Source organism: Elephantulus edwardii, unplaced genomic scaffold (genome assembly GCF_000299155.1).
Source record: "Elephantulus edwardii isolate Elephantulus edwardi_28Jun2011 unplaced genomic scaffold, EleEdw1.0 scaffold00044, whole genome shotgun sequence".
Taxonomy (NCBI): Eukaryota; Metazoa; Chordata; class Mammalia; order Macroscelidea; family Macroscelididae; genus Elephantulus; species Elephantulus edwardii.
This window is the reverse complement of record NW_006399794.1, coordinates 4,342,100-4,365,952: the sequence shown is the minus strand read 5'-3', so window position 1 is coordinate 4,365,952 and position 23,853 is coordinate 4,342,100. Positions and strand designations below refer to the sequence as shown.

The window sequence follows — 23,853 nt, the reverse complement described above, 5'->3', positions numbered from 1 at the left end:
ATAGGGTGGCTAGAGTCATGCTAGACTTGACAGCAATCAACAACAACAAATACTATGAGGTAAGTGTGTGAAAATGGAAAGTGACATCCTTTCACTCAAGTCCTTTGATCAATAATGCCACACACAAATTACTTAATCTTCCTTTCTTATAAGAATCATACAAAAAGGACTCTTTTGGGGTTGCCTACACTCTATGCAAGGAACACAGTGGCACTGTGAATTATGTATTAGGCTATAATCTAAGGATCTGTGGTTTGAATCTACCAGCTGCTCTTTGGGAGAAACAAAAGCAGTCTCCTCCCATAAAGATTTACAAACTCAGTGAGTTCAGTTTGGGATTGGTTTCAATTATATGCAGATTTGCTCAAATTACTTAAGAATGAGAGCTAATTGTAGGTATACATAAATGTGGTAGCACTAGAGAAGTTTCCACAATCAGGCTACACTGAAAAGTAAAAAACTTGTCAGGATCACACAGAAGCTAAAACTGTCATAATAATTCTGATTTCTATCTTTGCTTCTACTATAACTGTGGTTATGTCTACTTTTACTTTCTACTTGTTCTCTCTACTGTGTTATGTTTACTTGTCTTCATTATCTCTGTTACAGCAGAGATAACACAAGTGGATAGAATTAACAAACAGAAATTTGTTTTCTTACGGTTTTAAAGGCTAGAAGTCCAAATTCAGGATGCCAGCTCTAGAGGAAGGCCCACTCTGTCATATGTAGGAAAAAGCCCTTGCGTCCTTCAGCATCTATAGGCCTGGCATGACTTGGGGATCCCCACGTATCCTGGCCTCGCTCAATGCCAAAGTTTCCTAGCACAGAGGCCCAAGTCCATAGAAGGCACTTCACTCCTGATGACTATTTCTTGGTGGTATGAGGTCTCCCACTCTCCCCTAGCTTTCTCCTTTCCTTTAATGGATGTGAGACAAAGGGTGTTAGCAGTCATATTCTAGGGAAAATTCCCTAGATCTCATCAAGGCTGTGCTGCATCTCACCCTTAATCCTCTTAAAACTATTTGTTTTATCAAATGATGGAGAATCATTACACAGCTTCCACATTACATCATCACATACATGTACTGGATGGGGGACACAACCCAATCTGTGAACTTATCCTTTGGCCCCAAAAAAATCCATGTCCCTGATACCTGCAAAACACTTTTACCTCACCATTATCATCTCAAAAGTCTTTTTTTCAAATTGGGATTTTAATGAAAGTTTACAGAAAACTTGGATTTTCATTCATTCACTGTTGCAAATTTTCCTCCCTACATACCCCTTCCAGTTCACTGTTTTTTTACAAATAACATTCACTGCTGCATAATTTCCTCCTTCCCCAATCCAATTCCAAGCACCATCTTGGGCAAAATTCTTCATCTGTGAATCTAGAGGACAAGTTATCTACCTCCCAAGTACAATGGTGACAGACACAAAAGAGACATTTCCATTACAAATAAAAGAAACTGGAAGGAAAAAAGGGTAATAGGCACCAAGCAAACACCCAGCACAGAAATTTCTTTTAGACCTCGAGGTTTGAAAATCACCCTCTATTCTCTGACACCATTCGGTTCTGCCCTCAAGGATCTGGGTGCTGGCCATGCTCTCCATGCTCAGGGTGGGGGTCCCTTAGCCATGGGCTACAGTCGTGCCTTCCAGGCCCACTGGAAGAGTAACTGCTCTCTTAGCTTTGGGTCATCCTCTTCTGAGGAGTGAACCCTACCTCCATTTCCCTGCAGGATCTATTCTTCTGTCTGCTGGGTGATGGTAGGTCCATGCCCTTAGTTTTGGGCAATGTTGGTGTTGCTGATTTTGTCAGGTACCATGACTCACACTGACCTATAAACTACAGATCTGAAACATGCCTATCCTGTGACATCGCTGCCATCTCGCATAGGCTCGAGCCCTTTTTGCAGTCACTGTGTCAAACTATCTTGTGAAGAGGCTTCCTCTCTTTCTCTGACTCTCCAGCTTCCTCAGCATCTGTTTCCTTCTAGCAAAATGCCCGAGGTATGCGAAACAAAATTTCACCACCTTTGCCTCTAAGGAGCACCCTAGTTGCACTTCTACCAAGACAGACTTATTTGGTCTTTGGTAGTCAGTCAATGGGACATTCAGTATTTTTCCATTTTGTTTTTTGAGTGTGAGTTTAACAAAAGTGTATAGTAAAGTTAGCTTTTCATTCATTCATTGTTGCATACTGTCCTCCCTAGGCCCCAGTTTACTTTAAAAAAAAAATTATTAATTGATGCACAATTTCCTCCCTCCATGCACCTCCCCAGGTCCACTTCACAATGCACCTCTTATCCTGAACTGTTGTCATACATGTAACATCTAAACATATATTTCTTTTAAACAGTTCTTTCCTTCATCTCTTCCAATATAGTGTTTCAGGTCTTGTTTTCAGCAAGCAGAGGAAATCTGCATTGATTTTTGGCCAAGGAACCACCTAAACAGTCATCACCCATGTAATTGAGGATATGCATGTTGCTGTGATACTGAACAGATTGTAGCAGAACTTTCAAATTAAAATGGACTAGGAATCAGTAATGATCTAATTCTGAAAATCAGTCTGTGGATCACAATGGCAAATGATCAAAATCATGAAGATGTTGCAAGACTGTGCAACAGTTTTCACACAGAGAACATTACCTGATTTTCAAACGTTAAACCAATTACATGGAATTTCTTTCAGGAATGAAGGATTTATTTAACATTTAAAAATCAGCCAACCGGGGCATATTTCTTTCTATATTATGAGACTTTGTTTGCTAAAATTTTCCTTACAATTTTCCCGTTTAGGTCCATGAGGGATACGGATTGGTGGAAGATTCATCAACAACCTGTGTTATGCAGATGACACAACCGTGCTTGCTGAAACTGAGGAGGACCTGAAGTGCTTGCTGCTGAGGGTCAAGGACTTCAGCCTTCAATATGGATTGAGCCTCAATATCAAGAAGACAAAGATTCTCACCAATGGGCCAACTGGAAGCATCAGAATGGATGGTGAAGAGATTGGGATTGTTAACAGATTCAGTTTGTTTGGCTCTACAATCAACACTCTGGGTACCAGCAGCCAGATAATTAAAAGATTAATTGCATTGGGAAAGTCTGCTGTCAGAGTCCTCTCCAAAGTACTGAAGAGCAATGCTGTCAGTCTGGAGACTAGAGTGCTTCTGATACAGGCCATGATCTTTCCACTTACTTGCTATGCATCAGAAAGCTGGATTAGGGAAGATAGGAGAAGAACCGATGCTTTTGAGCTATGGGACCAGAAGAGAGTATTAAATATACCATGGACTGCTAGGAGAACAAACAAGTTCATCCTGGAGAGGGTGATGCCAGGCTGCTCCTTGGAGGCAAGGATTCTGAAGCTTTGTCTGACTTACTCTGGACATGTTGTAAGTCCTTGGAGAGGGACATCATACTTGAGAAGGGTGGAGAAACAGCGAAGGAGAGGAAGACCCTCAATGAGGTGGATTGAGTCAGTGACTGGGTAAAGGGGATAGGCATGTCGGAGACAAGAAGATTGGCAAGGGATTGGACAGGGTTTAGGGCTGTTGCACATAGGGTTGCTATGAGTCTCGGAAAACTCGATGGCACATAACAACACCACCACCACCTCCCAAACATGAAAATACTTTACTCCTTTAAAAAAAATCCTTTAGTTATAAAGCTGTGGAATATAAAATTAAAACAGGCACTTGATCTAAAATGATGGTGGCTGTTATATACCAACAAGTCAGAATTGACTCATAGCTGACCATCTGGCGGGTTTTCAGAGGTAGTTAATCTATTTTGTTGTTGTTGTTATGTGCCGTCAAGTCGCTTGCGACTCATAGCGACCCTATGTACAACAGCCCTAAACTCCGCTCTGTCCTGTGCCAATCGCACTGTCTCCGACACTCCCATCCCAATTATCCCAGTCACTGAATCAATCCACCTCATGGAGGGCCTTTCTCTCCTGTGCTGTCCCTCCACCCTCCCAAGCATGATGTCCCTCTCTAAGGACTGGTCTCTGCTCACAACATGTCCAAAGTACGTTAGACGGAGCCTCAGAATCCTTGCCTCCAAGGAGCCACCCAGTTTAACCCTTTCCAGGACAAATCTGTTTTCCTAGCAGTCCATGGTATTCTCAATACTCTTCTCCAGCACCACAGCTCAAAGGCATCAATTCTTCTATCCTCCCTAGTCATTGTCCAACTCTCTGATGCATAACAAGTGATTGCGAAGACCATGGCCTGTATCAGACTCACCTTAGTCTCCAGAGAGACACCATTGCTCTTCAGTACTTTGGAGAGGTCCCTAACAGCAGACTTTACCTAAAGTAAAATGGCTAAACTAATACTAAAGACTTAGCAGACTCTCACAAAAACACAAATCCTGTTGCTTAAGAACTAAGTTAGCATTAAATATATGTTTTCCTCTGAGGTTAGGCTAACAATGTTGATACTAAGTATCATATAGTCTGTTACCAACACCTTACTGTTTCATTACTCTCTAGAGCTGAAGATCAGGCACAGTAATTTTTAATACCTAACTCCCAAAAATACTCATCATGTCAGTTTTAGGATCTCATGCTTGCCTACATACTTTGTATTTATGTCTTTTATCAATGCATCATTGATACATGCATTCAATGAATCATAAATCACTGCATTCAGGGTACAGTACTATAACTGATAATATTGGAAAGCATGCTTCAATTTGTGCCCCTTTAACTGATCTCAATCTTAGTAAACAATCAGGATATTCTGTTTTATAGTTCCTGTACAGCACTATATGTGGCTATATGTCACATATGTTATTCCCATAAACTATGGTGATGTTACAATTCCCCATTCAAATGATGTTCTGGCTTGAATTAGTAATATTTTTCCTTTATTAGAGTTACAGAGTCTTTGTTGTAAAACAAGGCTATGTTTCCCAAAACACTATTTAGCAAAAGACCATATAATAAAACAGTTCTCTGATTACCTAACTATGGGAAACATTATGTCAAAAAGAGATAAACTTCCATATGCAGATAGTAAAATTTTTATATGTCAAAGAAGTAAAAATACACTAAGCAGAATTTCCCGTATATAGTTAACCAATGTTGCCATACTTTGCACGTCATTTTCTAGAATTAGTATTTTGTGGAATACATCTTGTTCCTGTTGTTATGTGCCACTGAGTCGCCTGCAACTCATACTGACCCTTTGTATGTTAGCTCTGAAATCTGCCCTATCCTGATCTCATAGTCTCAGGCACACTTAATCTCATTTCTCCAGTTACTGATTCAATTCATCTCATCTGGGGTCTTCCTATCTTGCACTGTCCCTGCACCCTTCCAAACATGATGTCCCTCTCCAAGGACTGGTCTTTCCTATGCCGAAAGAATAAATCTTAGATAATGTTTATTTAGTAGTAAGTTTCACATGACCACCTTTTTCTTTGGTAATTTCACCAAATATAAGTCATCTAGCACACTTTCACAGGGGAAGATTCCATAAAGATTAGAGCCTTGAAAACCCTATGGGGTGGTTCTTACTCTACCCTTTTCTTTGGTAATTTCACCAAATATAAGTCATCTAGCACACTTTCACAGGGGAAGATTCCATAAAGATTACAGCCTTGAAAACCCTATGGGGTGGTTCTTACTCTACCCTTTTCTTTGGTAATTTCACCAAATATAAGTCATCTAGCACACTTTCACAGGGGAAGATTCCATAAAGATTAGAGCCTTGAAAACCCTATGGGGTGGTTCTTACTCTACCCTATAGGGTCAATGCGAATCCAGATTGTCTGGATAGCACAAATAACAGGTTGGTAGTAAACCATACAATATCTTCTTATTTTATTTCTTGTATGTACCGCCAAATCAGATCTGACGGTACAGGAGGAGATTGCCTCTCCTTCGCCAGCAGAGCACCTGGTGGATTCAAACCACGTACCTCTGGGACTGCAGTACAGCTTCTTGCCACTAGGCCACCAGAGCACCCTGATCATACAATATCTTATGACCCATTGTCCATTCTAGGTGAAACTGCCATGGCTATGTTGAGGGCGGGTGATTATGTTTTGAATCATGAGTCTTCTCTCTTGTTCAAAAATGAATAGAGAGGATTAACACCAAAGAATACTCCATTCGCTAATGTAGTTTACATTCCATTTCTTTCTTAATAATGTCCAGCTTTCCTACATTCATGCTTCATACTTTCCACATTTGACACATTAGTGTCTGGATGGACTGGCATTCTAAAACGGGCAATCTTATGATCTACTTACTATGCCAGAGAGAAAAGGTGAGGAAAAAATGGGTTTGTGTTCACAGTTAAAAAGGTCATTTCTAGATCCATTTTGAAAGACAATGTTTTGAGTATGAGGATAATATCCATACACACATACAAGGAAGTCCAGTGAATACCACTATCATTCAATTATATGAACCAACAACCAGAGAGGAGGAAATTGATCATTTCTACCAAGTTTTGTAGTCAGAAATCAATTGAACATGAACAAAAAATGCATGAATAATAATGAGTAACTGGAATTGTGGAGAAGTGTGGCGTCAGGATTGGTGGAAGATCTATTAACAATCTGCATTATGCAGATGACACAACCCTGCTTGCTGAAACTGAGGAGGACCTCATGCACTTGTTGCAGAGGATCAAGGACTGCAGCCTTCAGTATGGACTGAGGCTCAATGTCAAGAAGACAAAGATTCTCACCACTGGACCAATTGGCAGCACCAGGATGGATGGTAAAGAGATTGAGCTTGTTCACAGCTTCAGTTTGCTTGGCTCCAGCAGTCAGGAAATCAAAAAACGTATTGCAATGAGAAAGTCTGCTGGTTAGGGAGCTCTCTAAAGTACTCAAGAGCAATGGTGTCTCTCTGGAGACTAAGGTGCGCCTGATACAGGCCATGGTCTTTGCAATCACTTGTTATGCATCAGAGAGTTGGACAATGACTACGGAGGATAGAAGGAGAATTGATGCCTTTGAGCTGTGGTGCTGGAGAAGAGTATTGAATGTACCCTGGACTGCTAAGAAAACAGATTCATCCTTGAGAGGGTTAAACCAGGCTACTCCTTGGAGGCAAGGATTCCGGGGCTTTGTCTGACATACTTTGGACATGTTGTAAGGAGGGACAGGTCCTTGGAGAGGGACATCATGCTTGGGAGGGTGGAGGGACAGCACAGGAGGGGAAGACCCTCTATGAGGTGGATTGATTCCAGTGACTGGGGTAATCGTGATGGGTGTGTCAAAGGCAGTGCGACTGGCACAGGATAGAGCAGGGTTTAGGGCTGTTTTACACAGGGTCGCTATGAGTCGCAAACGACTTGACGGTACATAACAACAACAACAACTGGAATTCAAAAGTTTGGAACAGGGTCAAGAAGGATCAGAAGTTGGAAAACATAGACTTAGTGACAGAAATGAGGCTGGAGATAGAGTGACAGAATTTTGTAGAATCTGATTTATTCACTGTAAATACCTTTCATAAGAAACATAAAAACAGACTATACACATCGATTTCACCTGATGGTATGCACAAGAATCACATCAATTACATCTATGGAAGGAATCACTGGAGAAGCTCAATATCAGCTGTGAAAAGTAACCCGGGTGCTGACAGTTGAAGAGACCATCAACTACTCCTATGCAAGTTCAAACTAAAGCTAAAGAAGGTTACATCTAATCCACAGGAATCAAAATTTTACTTTGAATCTACCCACCTGAATTTAAAAAACATCTCAGCAAAAGGTTTGAAGCCTTCAACACTAATGAATGATAGCCAGATGAGCTGTGGGAGGCTATCAAGAACATCACCCACAGAAACGCAAAAGGTCATTACAAAGACAGATGAAGAAGACAAGACCGAGATGGATGTCAGGAGAGACTAAATATTGCACTAGAGCATTTAGAAGCCAAAGCAAAGGGAAGAAAACAGGAACTTAAGGAGTTGAACAGATTTCAAAGGGAAGCTCAGGAAGACAAAGCAAAGTATTATAATGAAATGTGCAAGGAGCTGGACTCGGAAAGTCAAAAGGTACAAACTTGCTCCGCATTTCTTAAACTTAAGGAACTAAAGAACAAATTCAAGCCTTGAGTTGCAATACTTAAGGAAACTATGTGCAGAATATTGAATGATCAGGAAGCATTAAAAGAAGATGGAAGGAGTACACAGAGTCACTGTACCAAAAAGAACTGGCTAACAAAGAATTTCATGAAACCACATATGATCAAGAGGCTAGGGTAGTGATGGAGGAGGTCCAAGCGGCTCTGAAAGAACTGGGGGGAAAAACAAGTCCCCAAGAACAGAGAGAATACCAACTGACATGTTTCAACAAACAAATGCTGTCCTGGACATGCTCACCAGGTTATGCGAAGAAAACTATCAGGCTATCTGTTTTGAAGAGGTCCATATTTATTCCCATTCCACAAAAAGGTAACCTGACAGAGTGTGGAAATTATAGAAAAAAAATCACTAAAATTACACAAAAGCAAAATCCTGTTGAAGATTACTCAAAAATGACTGGAACAGTACATCAACAGAGTACTACCAGAAATACAAAGTTTTGTTTAGAAGAGGCCATGGCACTAGAGACATTATCACCAATGTGAGATGGATCTTGGCTGAAAATAAAGAGTACCAGAGGAATGTCTATCTGTGCTTGACTATGCAAAGGTATCTGACTGTGTGGATCACAACAAATTGTGGCTAACCTTGAGAAGAACGGAAATCCCAGAACACCTGATTGTCCTCATGTGAAATCTAAGCCTGGACGAGAAAGCAGTTGTCAGAGTAGAGTAAGAAAACAATGCATGGTTCAAAATTAGGAAAGGAATGCATCAGTGATGTGTCCTGTCTCGTTATCTTTTCAATCTATATGCTGGGCTTTATGAGGAGGAATGTAGTATCAGAATACCAGTCAATGACTGATCCAGCCTGAAAAATTGTCCAAAGCAAGCAAGTCAGCAATAATCTGTTAGGTTTTCACTGGCTCATTATCAGAAGAATGTCACCAGGCCTTGTTTCTTAGTCTGTAAACTCTGCTAAAACCTGTCTAATATAGATATTATTAGCAGCACACCATAGTAACACAAGCCACCAAAGTAGAAAATATTAGTCTTTTTACACTATTTTTCTCTAACCGAACATCAAAATCCTATCCACTAATTTTTATTTCTGGATCTAAAAGTGTGGGAAATATTATTTGAAAGCAATTTTATACTGTACCCACAACACCTTAACTCCAGGGAATCTTTCACCCTTTGTACTTTTTGCAGAGTTAATAACATCAAAACTCCAAAAATATTTTTTATCTTAATGAAATAATTTTTCCACTACAGGGAAAAAAAATGTTACATCAATACCAAACATATCTTTATCTGAAAACATCAACATTTTTAAAAGGTCTCAAAGCACAATGATATTTTAATGAACAATAAAAATATTTTATAAAAGAAATTACTTCTTTTTTCTAAAACTTTTATATGTGGACTGAATATACAGTTAATAAATACGATAACAAAAAAATACAAGGAAAAAATTACATAGCAGTTTCTATTGGGATCTTTTAATAACAAATAATCTCAAATCCAATCTCAAATCCAAAGGTAGGCAATCTCACTACCATCTGCTGAGTTTTTAAGCCCATTAATACTTGAGCCATTTTTAAACTAACTACATATAATCAAATAGTTGGGAAATATAAATTTATCCCTGGGTGGCACAAAATGTTTAAGCATTCTATTAGCTATTGGTGGTGTTGTTGTTATGTGCCATCAAGTCGCTTGCGACTCATAGTGACCCTATGTACAACAGCCCTAAACTCCGCTCTGTCCTGTGCCAATCGCACCGTCTCTGACACTCCCATCCCAATTATCCCAGTCACTGAATCAATCCACCTCATAGAGGGCCTTCCTCTCCTGTGCTGTCCCTCCACCCTCCCAAGCATGAAGTCCCTCTCCAAGGATTGATCCCACCTTGCAATATGTCCAAAGGATGTTAGATGAAGTTTCAGAATCCTTGCCTCCAAGGAGCAGCCTGGCTTCATCCTCTCCAGGATGAACTTGTTTGTTCTCCTAGCAGTCCATGGTATGTTCAATACGCTTCTCCAGCACCACAGCTCAAAGGCATCAATTCTTCTATCATCCCTAGTCATTGTCCAGCTTTCTGATGCACAGCAAGTAATTGCAAAGACCATAGCCTGTATCAGGCACACCTTAGTCTCCAGACTGACATCATTGCTCTTAAGTACTTTGGACAGTACTCTGACAGCAGACTTTTCCAATGCAATTCATCTTTGAATTTCCTGGCTGCTGGTACCAAGAGTTTTGATTGTGAAGCCAAACAAACTGAAGCTATTAATCTCAATCTCTTCACCATCCATCATGATGCTGCCATTTGGCCCAGTGGTGAGAATTTTTGTTTTCTTGTTGTTGAGCTTCAATTCATATTTAAAGCTGCAGTCCTTGACCTTCTTCAGCAAGCACTTCAGATTCTCCTCAGTTTCAGTAAGTAGGGTTGTGTCACCTGCACAACGCAGACGGTTGGTGAGTCTTCCTCCACTTCTGATGCCACACTGTGCAAATTAGCTAATGTCGCCAAATCTCAGTAACTTTACCCACTACACAAGACTACAGTGAGAATTAATGAAATTAAGACAAATACAGTCCAGGGAATAGCAAACATTTGATAAACAGCAGGTATTATTAGAAGAAATTATGGATCTCATCTTTTATACACTCAAAGAGAAATCAGCAACTAGTATCATATAACATTCTACTTCATATTATAACTTTATCAAAATCTATACTGAATTTTCAAATTTCCTTCAATACTATACAATCAAATCCCTCAAAAACATAATGTGAACAGTTGTTTGTTGTTGTGTTCGGACCAACCCATAGCTGGCCCCACAGCAGGTTTTCAGAGGCAATTAACCGAACAGGAAGAGACTGTCTATCTTTCTCTTACAGAAGAGCTGCCTAATCTGAACAGAAGTAAAGAGAAATTGGTTTTGTCAGACTGATTTTTGGTAATAGAGTTAACTTTTCTTTTAAATCCTCAGTTTTTCACTACCCTAAACAAATGCATTATTTTGTTTCCTCTCATTTATTTCTCCCTATAAAATATTAACTTTATTAACTCTAATCTTTAGTGGCTTTTAGCCCTGATCCTGTGTGGGTTTATGCCTACTCACTAAAATTACTTGGTAGAACATCTGTCTTAAAAGAAAAGCAACATTCTTTTCATATTCTCCAGTGCTGTGTGGGACAATTATATAAAGCATTTGTAAAATTCACTCCAGTCCCAACTGCTACTTTACATTGCAAATTAATTTTCATACTATTATTTTTCCAAGTTTGTTTTGATATTTTCTCTCTAAATGTCATTAGGCTTAGCTTAATCTGGGGAAACAGTTTCAAGGAGTTTTCTACTCATGGAATATTGGAATTCATTTGAATGACGTCTCAAAAATTTCTTTCAGACTGCATAAATCAGATAAATGCAGAAGGGAAAGCCCTGAAATGTTAAGAACTCATATCTATCACTATAACCAATTGCCCCTTAAGTCAATTCTGACTCATGGCAATGAAATGTGGTGTGCTGCTTCTGAAAAAAAAAAAAAGACAATTAAGTAGGAAGCATAGCACTCCTTGACCTCAAAACCTACTACGCAGTGTTAGCAAAAGCAGCATGGTCCTGGTACAATGACAGGTACAGAGGCCAATGGAACAGAACTGAGAACCCAGAAATGGACCCATCTATCTATGGTCAACTAATATTTGACAAGGAAATAAAACCTATCAAATGAGGAAATGAAAACCTGTTCAACAAATGGTGCTGGCCAAAACTGGACTATTAACCACAGAAAGCTGAAACAAGATCCACATCTCACATCATACACAAAAATCAACTCAAGATGGATCAAACACCTGGGAGTAAAGCCTAAAACTATGAAGTTCATCAGAGACAAACTGGGATCAACCTTAGATGGCCTAGTCTATGATAAAAAAAAAAAAAAGAATGCCAAATACAGCCTGAAATGCATATCTGGAGAGGATAAAATTGATGAATGGGACCTTCTAAAGATTAAATCCCTCTGCACATCAGAAACTTTTTCCAATAGAGTGAAAAGAAAACCTACTGCCTGGGGGAAAAAACATTTAGCAATACCATTTCAGACAAGGGTCTAAAAAAAGAATTGAGAGTGAGTGAGAGAAAGAAAGAAGCTAAAAAAAAAAAGAAAGAAAGAAGTTGGTCCTAAGAAACAAACAGACCTTTATTGCATGGTCTGAGGGGGACTCCAAGTTATCTCATGCCTAGAAGGTCAAAATGGTACACGGACCGTTCCTTTTCATAGGAGGTTTTAGGGAGAACTAGGGAAGATGGTATTTTGGTTAGAGTTTGGAGTGGGCGTCCCATTAATTAACTTGGGTGTGGGCTTTTGTGATCAGGCCCTGAGGCTTATCAGGATTTGGTCTGTCACCTTAAACATTACCAGGTTTGTTCAAGGAGTGATCAGGCCTGGAAGCAACTGCAACATTCTTCCTCCAGGTCTCATATCAAAAGTTTACAGAATCCTACAGAGCCTCCACAAGAAAAAGACTGATAACACAATTACAAAATGGACAAAAGGCATGGAAACACTTCTCACAGAAGATACTCAGATGCCCAACAGACACAAAGAAATGCTCAAAATCACTGGCAATAAGAGATACAAATCAAAGCCACTATATCTCACTTCAGTAGCAGTTGCAAAGTTTAACAGGACAGGAAATAATAAATGTTAGAGAGGATGTGGAGAAGTAGGAACTCTTACACAAACTGTTAGTGGGATTGTAAAATGGTACAACCACTCTGGAAGGCAGTTTGGCACTTCCTCAAAAAGCTGAACATAGAAACTCCAGTTGACTCAGCTATTCCACTGCTTGGAATATACTCCAAGAAAATGAGAACTGAGGCACAAATGGAGACCTGTACACCAATGTTCATAGCAGCATTATTCACCATTTCAAGAACATGGAAACAGCCCAAATGTCCAACCACAATTAAAAGGATTGAGAAATTATGGTACATTCACACAACAGAATACTGCACAGCACCCAGGAGCAATCATTTTGTAAATCACTACCTAACACGAGAGGAACTATAGAGCATTATGCTACAGCAAGGAGGGACCAATCTTTGGAGAGGGATGTCAGGCTTGGGAGGGTGAAGGGACAGCAAAAGAGAGGAAGACCCTCAATGAGATGGATTGACTTAGTCACTGGGGTAATGGGGGTAGGTGGGTCAGAGACAATAAGATTGGCACAGGATAGAGATGGGTTTAGTACATAGGACAGCTATAAGTTGCTTACAATAACAATAACATGAGGATCCAAAGAGGGGGAGCAGAGGAGTGAGGATGGGGGGGACTTAATCATAGGGCTGCATAATTTGATGGGTGGAGGGATGGTGGAAAAGGAAATGCGAAAGATCTGGTGTCAAAAGCAATGTATACAAACTTTGTAAGCAAACCAGTATAAAATGAAAATTTTACAATCCTCTCCTATGCTAGTTAGATCCAATTCGATGGCACACAACAAAAGGGCTGGGGAGCGATACAGTAAAAGCAAACAAAGTTTATTTAAAAAAATGAAAAGTTTATTTAAAAAAGTTATAGGCTACCTCTTACCATCTAAGCTGTTACCTCATCAAATCTGTCACTTTTCAAGAATAAAATGATAGTTTAAATTTGAATGAGAAAGCACAAGGAATCAAATCATAGCACTGTTTTGGGGAAGAAAAACAATAGAATCTGTATAAATTCCTATAATTTTGTTATTATGACTAATAATAGTGTAAGAAAATAAAGTCTACAAGAAATAAAAAGAGAATTGTGTTCAAGTTGTTTGTTTTGTTTTGTTTTTTTAAAGGGATTGTTCATCTTTAGTCTGTGAAGCAGCTGGTAGATTTGAACCACATGCCTTTAAGTTGTCAGTACAACTCCCTACCACTTGGCCACCAGAGCTCCTGTGCTCAAGCTTTTCAGTGGCTGACATTCTGCAGAAGTAGACTGCCAGCTATTTCTCCAGAAGTGCATCAAGTTGCACTCAACTGTTCAATATTTTGTTTGGCAACTGAGTGTATTAACTGTTGGCACCATACAGAGAGCCTCCAAAGCTCAGCTACCTAGGTTTTAAGTATTCTTAGGACAAAATAAAGGTCAAACCTAAGTAGCCACTTTGTTGATTGCCTTGAGTCTAGCGACCCTATGAAAAAAGGCCTGAAGTCCCTCTACAACTATCAACATTTATCAAAGTTCATAGACTTTCTGGAGGCAAGCTGTTTAGGAAGTGGATGCCAATCTTGCTTCCAAACCTGTCACAGAATGTTATTGGTTGAGTCGTCTGCAAAGCATAGCAACCCTATGTATGGCAACTCTCTTGCAGGTATTCAGAAATATCATGATTTAGAAATAAGAGATAAATAACAAAAATCTGTTCCATACATAGATTGAAAAGGTATAGACAAGGGACACATCCCTGACACACACTTTTCTTGATTTGAACCAAGTAGTGTTTCCTTGCTCTGTTCTCATAACTGCTTCCAGATCTAAGTACAGATTTTGCATGAGCACAATCAAGTGCTCTAGGATTCCCATTCTTTTCAATGTTAACCACAATTTATTGTGATCCACACATTCAAGTGCTTTTGCATAAACAATGAAACACAGGTTGACATTCCTCTGTTACTCTTTACTTTCAGTCAAGATACATTTGACATTGGCAAGGAAGTCCCTAGTGCCACAGCCTCTTCTAAACCCAGGACTGGACTTAATGAGGAGGAATGTGGCATCAGATTTGGAGTAAGACTCATTAACAACCTGGGGGATACAGTTGATACACCCTTGTTTACTGAAACTGAGTAGGGCCTGAAGTGTTTGCTGTAGAAGGTCAAAGACTACAGTGCTCAATATAAATTACAGCATAACATCAAGAAACAAAAATTTTTTCACTGCTGAGCCAATCTGCAGCGCTATGATAGATGGAGAAGAGACTGAAACTGTTAACAATTTCATGCTGCTTGGATACACAATCAACATTCCTGGCACCAACCGGAAATCAAAAGACTAATTGCATTGGGAAAGTCTGCTGTCAGGGACCTTTCCAGAATGCTGAAGAGCAATGATGTCAGTCTAGAAACCAAAGTGCACGTGATACAGGCCATGGTCTTTGCAAATACTTGCTATGTATTGCAAAGGTGGACAATGACAAAGGAAGACAGAAAAAAAATTTATGCCTTTGAGTTATGGTGCTGGAGGTACTGAACATACCATGTACTTCCAGGAGAACAAACAGATCTGTACTGAAAAGGGTGAAACTCGGCTGCTCCTTGTAGGCAAAACTTTTGAAGCTCTGTCTCACATACTTTGAACATGCTGCCGTGACAGACCAGTCAGTCATTGGAGAACAATGTTTGGAAAGTTGGAAGGTGAGTACTGAAGAAGAAACCAGAGGAAATAGACCAACACAGTAACTACAGTAATGGGTAGGTGTGTTGGAGACAGTAAGATTAGTTAGCTCAGGATAGGGCAAGGTTCAGGGCTATTTAATGTTCATTGGGATTTCTATGAGTCGCAGGCAACTCCACAGCACAAAACAACAACAATACCAAAAATAGGAAGCTCTAGTGGCCTAGTGGTAAGGAGTTATACTGCCAACCCAAAGGCATGTAGTTCAAATCCACCAGCTGCTCCATGGAAGAAAGATGGGTAATCTCCTCCTAAGCAATCTGTGGTTGCCTTAGAAAATGCACTGGAGAGTCAGTTATGGACTGGTTTCAATTTAACAGTACATAAAAATAACAACGTACCAAAAATAAGGGAGCCCTGATAGCTTAGTGATGAGCTGTGAACCCAAAAGCATGAGGCTTGAATTCAGCAGCTGCTCCATGAGAGAAAGATGGGTAATCTCCTCCTGAGCAATTTGTTGTTGTTATGTCAAGTCATCAAGTCGCCGATGACTCACAGCAACCCTATGTGCAAAAGCTCTGAATCTTGCCGTATTCTGAGCCAGTCTTACTGACTCATACACACCTAATCTCAATGCCCCAGGTACTATGTCAACCAATCTCATCAAGGTTCTTCCTCTCCTGCGCTGTCTGTCCACCCTTCCAAATATGATGTTCTTCCTCAAGGACTAGTCCTTCATGGCCAAGTGCCAAAGTATGTTAGACAGAATACCAAAATCCTTGCCTCCAGGTAGAAACTTAGTTTCACTCTCTCCAAAACAGGCCTATTTATTTCTGACAGTCCATGGCATGTTCAATACCCTTCTCCAGCACCACAACTCAAAGGCATCAATTCTTCTTGTGAATCAAGCTCTCTGATGTATAGCTTGAGATGGCTGGCCTGGATCAGGTGCACTTTAGACTGACATTATTGCTTTTTAGCACTTTGGAGAGGTCCCTGACAGCAGACTTCTCCAGTGCAATTTCTCTTCTGATTTCCTGAGTGCTGGTGCCAAGAGTGCTGTTGACTGTGGAGCAAAGTTGGCTGAAATTGTTAGCAACTTTAATCTCTTCTCCATCTATCATGGTGCTGTCAACTGGACCAGTGGTAAGAATCTTTGCTTTCTTGTTATTGAGCTTCAATTTGTTGTGATCGCCACAGTCAAATGTCTTTGTAAAGTTAATGAAGCACAGATAGCCATTCCTGTCCCACTCTTTCAGCCAAGATCCAGAGATACAGGTGCTAATGTCTCCAATGCCACGACCTCTACTAAACCCAGCTTGTATTTCTGATAGTTCTCTGTTAATGTATTGCTCCAGTCATTTTTTGATAATCGTCAGAATTTTCCTTGAGCAATTTATTGCCTCTTAAAATCTTCTGGAGGGTCAACTATGAGTCAGTTCCAACTCCACACTGCATAACAACAATAACATACCAAAAATAATTGGTCAATGTTGAACTACTGCAGGACATAGCATCTGATCAAGTGTGAATTATATTATGGAAGGAAAAAGCCCAAGTTGCACTGAAAGTATCAATTCATTCTTAAAAAAGGGTTTCAGGAACTGACAATACCAATGGAGATTTTTCAACAAACAAATGCAATGCTAGAAATGCTCATTTGCTTGTGTCAAGAAATTCGGAAGTCCTGCTCCACTAGGAATCAATCCAGATTTTTGTTCATTCCAAAGAAAGGTGATCCTCTAGAATATGTAAACTGTCAAACAATATCATTAAAATCACCCACAAGTTGTATTGATAAGAATTATAAAACAGTTGCAATCATACATCAACATGGAGCTCTACTCGCACAGTCCACAGAGAACTGCACTGCCAACCTAGAGGCGGGCCACTCTGGCAATTCAAATCCATCAGCAATTCTGCTGGTGGGAGAAAAGAGGAGAATCCTCCTGTGCAATTTGTAGGCTCCAAAAATCTGCTACAGAGCCAGCTAAGAGTCGGTTACGACTTCATAGCAATGAATGTGAGCAATTTTTAAGTACTTTAACAAAGAACTAGAAATTCAAGGTAGATTCAGAATAGGACATGGAAGAAGAGCTATCCTGCAGATGTTAGAAGGCTCTTGACTGAAAGAAAGAATATCAGAACAATGTTTGTAATTGTTGTTAGAGTCTGTCAAATAAACTATGACTCAAAGAAACCCTAGGAACAATAGACCTGTACCTGGCAGATCCTGTACTATTTGCTCATGACCTATCAGCTTCCAGCCTACTGTAGTCAGTCAGTCGGTCCATCCGGTGTAGGGTCTGTCAACGACCTTTCCCAGCTTGATGTTTCTCTTCCAGGACTGGTTCCTTCTGAAAACATGCCCAAAGTAAGTGAGATGGAGTTTCACCATTCTTGCCTCTAAGGAGCCTGGTGAATACATTTCTTCCTGTGTTTTATCAACTATTCAAAGACATTTAACTATGCAGATTACAATAAATTATAATACTGTAAAGAAAAGGATTTCCAAACCACTGAATTATACTTATGCAGAACTTGTATAAAGACCAAGACAGAGTTATTCAGAGAGATACTACATGGTTTAAAATTTGAAACGGTGTGTCAAAATTCTATCTTTTTGCCATACTTATTCAATAGAAAAAATGATTTTTGAAACTGGACTATATTAAGGATTAACACAAGTGGCTACAACAAAGGATGCTCAAACACAGCAATAACGTAAGAATGGCACAAAACTAAGCCATCACACCCATATTTATTGAGCCTTTGTTCACAATAGCAAGAACTGGAAACAACCTAAGTGTCCATCAACAAACAAATGGATAGAGAAACTGTGGTATATTCACACAATGGAATACTATGTTGCATTGAAAAACAAAGAACTCATGCAATATTATTCAAAATGGGTGACCTTGGAGGACATTATGCTGAGTGAAGTATCTCAGTCACAAAAGGACAAATACTGCATTATGCCACTATTGTAAAACAGGACTGACCTCGGGATTGGGAGAAGACTGAGAAAGATGGGTTCAATAATGTAAACTGTATTGAAATAGATGAGGGAGAAAGCTGTTTAAAAAGGGATATGTTATTAGGTATTTTTATCATGACAGGAGTCCAGAGCAAAGGCTGCAGAGTGGAGTGGACCTAGGGGGAGGGATTGTAAAACAATTAAATAATTTTTATTTACTTCTCCAAGAGGGCAGTGTACTAGGTGGGGAGGGTTGTGAGGGGAGAAAAGTGTAACAATGAATGAATGGAAATCCAAAGTCTCTGTAAATTTTCATTGACATTAATAATAAATTTTTAAAAAAACAAACAAACAACCTAAGCCATGTTTTATTTTTCTAATAAGAAAATTAACTACTGTACTGAACAAACAAACCTTTATGTTCCCAAAGAACACGAAGTCTTATGTTGTGATATAAGGGGGGAAAATCACAGATATAAAGGGGGGGAAAGGCTTTATAGTAGAAATTCTATCCTATTCTGGTACTTGAAAATTTAAAAATCAGTTAAAATGCTATTTTTAATGTATATGGATAAAGAAATGCATAGAATTCACAGAATGTTATAGAAGCACTCTGTCTAGAAGAGTAAGAGGAGAAAAGAAAAGAAAGAAATGGTCAAAGACGATTTCCTGGAAGAAATGACATCTGAGTTAGTAAATTCACTGAAACTCACTGCTAGAACTAACTCACAACTGGACCCCTACTGGGTTCTGCGACTGTAAATTACAGGGGAGCAAACTGTACACTTTTCTCCCACTGAGCCACTAGTGATTGGAACCACCACAGAGATGTAATCTTTAGGGTAGCAGTGCAACACATGCCATAGAGGTTTTGGGCTAGCAGTGCAACTCCACAAAGACTACCACCAGAGTTCCCCTAGCTCAGTAAGATAAAGAGGAAAGAATCTATCTAAACCAAAGCAACAGCAACTACACAAGCAAGGAAATAATCTTGATTTCTTAAGTGACCAACTTGTGGTACTAGAGAAGAGGGTTGAATTTCCTATGGACTGCCAAAAGAAAAACCAAATATGCCTTGGAGAAAGTGATGAGGGTGCTCCTTAGAAGCAAGGGTGGTGAAGTTTCATTTGTTAGGAGGGGTCCGTGGAGAAAGACACCATGGTTGGAAAGGTAGATGGTCGGCTTAGGAAAAGTCCTCAAAAAGATGAATTGACTCAGTGTCTGTAGCAAGAACTCAAGTTATCAGAGATGGTGAGGACAGCACAAATTAGGGCCAGGTTCAAGTCTGTTGGTCACAGGATTGCTATGCATCACAGTTAACTCAATGGCATATAACAACAACAAGGGAACAATAAGTAGTTCACTGTAGCTAATGTTTGCCAATTTTTTACTACTTAAAATTTCTCCAATCATAATTTCAAATCTTATAGCTCATAAGCATAATCTTTAAAAAATAGTGATTTCTTTAAAAATATTAATTTAAAACAAACCTGAAAAAGAAATTTTAAAAAAAAAATCAAAGCACCTCTTCATACTAGCAGTCAGAAGATATGGAGACATACTGCACTGGGAAAGTCTATAGTCAGGGACCTCTCCAAATTATTAGGGAACAATGATATTAGTTTGAGGATTAAGGTGCACCTGACTCAGACCGTGGTCTTTTTAGTCACTTGCTATGCATCTGAAAGCTGTACAATAAATAAGAATGACAGAAGAAGAAATGAAGCCTTTGAATGGTGGTGCTGGAGAAGGTTACTGAGTATCTGCCAAAAGAATAGATAAGTCTTGGAGAAGGTGAGGCCAGACTTGGAGGCAAACATGATACAGCTCTTCTCACACTTTCGAGCATACTGGCAGGAGAGGCTATTCCTTGAAGGACATTATACTTTGAAAGGTAGAGGGGTATGTGCAACAATGGACAAATGGAAATCTAAGTTCTTTATAAACTTACAATAAAATTCAATTAAAAAAAAAAGAAGAAGGATGTCAAAGAGGAAGACTCATTTAGGTAGACTGACTAACTGCAGCAATGAGTTTGTGTCAAGAGAATGTGAGGATGGCACAGGACAGGACAGGGTTCAAATGTGTTGTTCATATAGGGTCACGACGAGTTGTACTTGATGGCATCTTAAAACAGTGAGCCTCGAGGGAGTTCTGGTGGCCTAGTGGTAAGAATATGAACTACACTTCTGTAAGCAAGTGGTTCAAATCCACCAGCTGCTCCACGAGAAGACACGCCATCTCCTCCTGTGCGATATACTGCCTCTGAAAACCTGCTAGAGGATCAGCTATGGGTCGGTTCTAACTTGATGGCACACAAATCAGTGAACCCCTGGTTCTATGTGTAGAGCAAATGTTTAAGGGTTGGACTACTAACCAAAAATTGTCCATTCAAATTTATCCAGTAATGACTCAGAAAAAAGGCCTGGAGAGCTCCTTCTGGAAGGTCACAGCTTTGAAAAAAAAAAAATGTATGGACAATTTCTACCATGGAACATATAGGGTCAGAATTGACTCAAAGGTTTTGCTTTTTACTTTCAGTAAGTATCTTTAGTAACACATACAAAGAAAAGCTGACCAGTTAGAACACTTTGGTTGTTTTTGGTTTGTTTTTGTCTTTTTTTTATTTTTGTGTGCGTGTACCGTCAAATCAGATCTGACTGGTACAGGAGGAGATTGTCCCTCCTGGTGGATTCGAACCGTGAGCCTCTGGGATTGTAGTTGCAGCTCCTTGCCACTAGGCCACCAGAGCTCCCCTGTTTTTTGTGGTTTTTTTTTAAATTTTTTTAAATTTTTTTTTTTATTAAATGCTTTAATAACTGCTATGGATTGAATTTTGTTCTCCTAAAATACATGCTATACAACAATCCTAATTTGTACACCTGTGATGTAATATAATCATTGATCACAATGCAGTGTAATCAAATACATCATTTTATATCAAATCAGTGTTGGTTAGATCCTCAACCTAAGCACTTCAAGGTTAAAGAACAACACAGAGACAACATACATATGCTGGGGATGACAGAAAGAATTCTCAACTAGACAGAAGGAATTTTCAACTAGGAAGGAATTAATATGACCAAGATCTTAATTTGGCTTTCTATGTTCCAGAATTGTAAGAAAATAAATTTCTGTTCTTTGAAGCTATTAACTTGTGGGATTTGTAACAGTATCCCTTGGGAACCAAGCAACTAATTATCCTGGTATGGTTTTACTGTTGTTGTTGTTGTGTGCCCAAGTCAAGAATGACTCATAGCTGACCCTCCAGCAGGTTTTCAGGGGTGGTAAATAGCTTGGGAAGAGACTGTCCATCTTTCATGAAGCAGCCGGCAGATTCAAAGTGTGTGTCTTTGAGTTGACAAAGCAATTCCTAACCTCAAGGGCAGCAGAGTATTATCCCTTGTAAACACTGATATAACTCAAACTCATTGCTATTGAGTCAGAACTTACTCATACTTGACCATTCAGCAAGTTTTCAGAAGCTGTACATCACAGAGGAAGAAACTTACCATCTTTCTCCCAAGGAACTACTAGTAGATTAGAGCTGCAGGAGAGATGCAATCTTCAGGTTAGCAATGCAACTCTCTAACTGATAGACCACCAGGGCTCCCTTAAATATCAGGGAATAAAGAAAGGGGGGGGGGAAATTAGACAGGATTACTGTCAAAAATATTTTCAACTTAATTGTACAAACTGAACCAGTGCAGGACTTAGATGTTTTGGACTCAAAATACTATTTTTTTTAAAGTGGTTTCAACTAACATTCATGCTTACAGAGTAACAAAAATGTTATCATTATTTGTTCAGATTAAAATCAAAACAGGAAAGATGATAAACCATCAGTTAAAAACAAGTATGAATCGCTTCTTGTGTAAAAACAAGTTGACAGAACTTATTTTTCTTTTAAAAAGTAACAAGAACACATGATGCTTATTTAGTTGTGCTGTTCATATAAAAATGAATACATTATGGGGAGCTCTGGTGGCCTAGTGGCAAGAAGCTGCACTGCAATCCCAGAGGAACACGGTTCGAATCCACCAGATGCTCTGCCGGAGAAGGAGGTGCAATATCCTCCTGTAGCAGTCAGATCTGATTTGACGGTACACGCACACAAAATAATAAAAAAAAAATAAAAATGAATACATTATGTTTTGGAGGTTGGTGGCCTAATGGCAAGAAGCTGCACTGCAATCTCAAGGATAGCAGTCTCTTTCCATTCGATTACTTGCCTCTGAAAAACCTGCCTGAGGGTCAGCTATAGGGTGGTCCCAACTCTACAGTTCACAACAACAATACATTATATAATCTCCAAGTTTTTTCAAACCTGGGACCATGGATTCCAGGGAATACAAAGATGTTCCTATCCCATAATTTGGCTGGGCACACATCTCTTCTTTATCTGACTTCTAATATAGCAGAACAACTTAAGCTTTAATGTCTAAGGGATAAGAAAAGAATCTCTCTGGAAGTACAGTCCTGGTATCAATCATCCAGGAAAGAGATCCATGGACAAAAATAAAAAACCAGGAGAGTGAACATTAGATCTGACTCCTTACTGTTTTTTTTTCTCTGTTTCTTTCTTTTGCTCATTGCATCAAGTCAGAACCAACTATAGCTAACCAACCAAAAGACTTTTAGAGGCTGCAAACTGCATGGGAGGAAACTGTCCATCTTTCTCCCTTGGAACCACTGATAGATTCAAACCACCTGCCTTTGGATTGGCAGCACAACTCCTTATTCACTAGGTTACTAAAGCCTCCTAAGCCTTAGACATAGAGGAACTTTAAAGAAGGTAATCTTCATTGTATGATGATAGAGCAGAAAGTAGGCAGGAAGGTATCTGATTAGGGGACCAGGGACACAAAGGAGTAAACTATTTTGCAAACTAGATAACCAACTTGAAAGTTATGCTTTTGTTTTACTGCCTTTTTATTTTGCCCTTAGACTTTAGAACATATATCAATGTTTCAGCCTTCTTTCTCAGTGTCTCAGTAAATAATAGGAAAATTACTTAGTGGAAGGGAGTTATGTAGGCCAGAGTATGTGCTCCATGCAGGCCAGAAGTGTGCTCCATGACATCATTAAAGAGATAAACCTGGAGCCAACCCAAAATGAAGCATTCCTTCACTGCCAACCAGGAGGGGTAAGCTTTTCCTCTTACTGAGAAAATCAGAAAGTTTAGGTACAGGTTCTTAGAACCAAATAGATTGTGACAAGATCTAAAGAGATATGTACTAGTCAGGAGTCAGAAATTTTGTGAAACATTTAAATTGCTGTAACAAATATGTACTGCTGCTGTTGTTGTTGTTGTTGATGATGATGTTATGTGCCGTCGAGTCACTTGCAACTCATAGAGACCCTATGTACTACAGCTCTAAACTCTGCTCTGTTCTGTGCCAATCGCACTGTCTCCAACAC

At 39.4% G+C, this 23,853-nt stretch overlaps 1 protein-coding gene and 1 pseudogene across 1 annotated transcript in view; one reads left to right on the top strand and one right to left on the bottom strand.

Moving 5' to 3' along the window:
• Positions 1-23,853, bottom strand: part of SBF2 (SET binding factor 2) — a 510,367-nt gene that overhangs the window by 456,109 nt on the left and 30,405 nt on the right. The gene's annotated exons all lie outside the window — the stretch shown is intronic.
• The window catches only part of LOC102860470, a 19,591-nt pseudogene continuing 11,194 nt past the window's right edge, over positions 15,457-23,853 (top strand).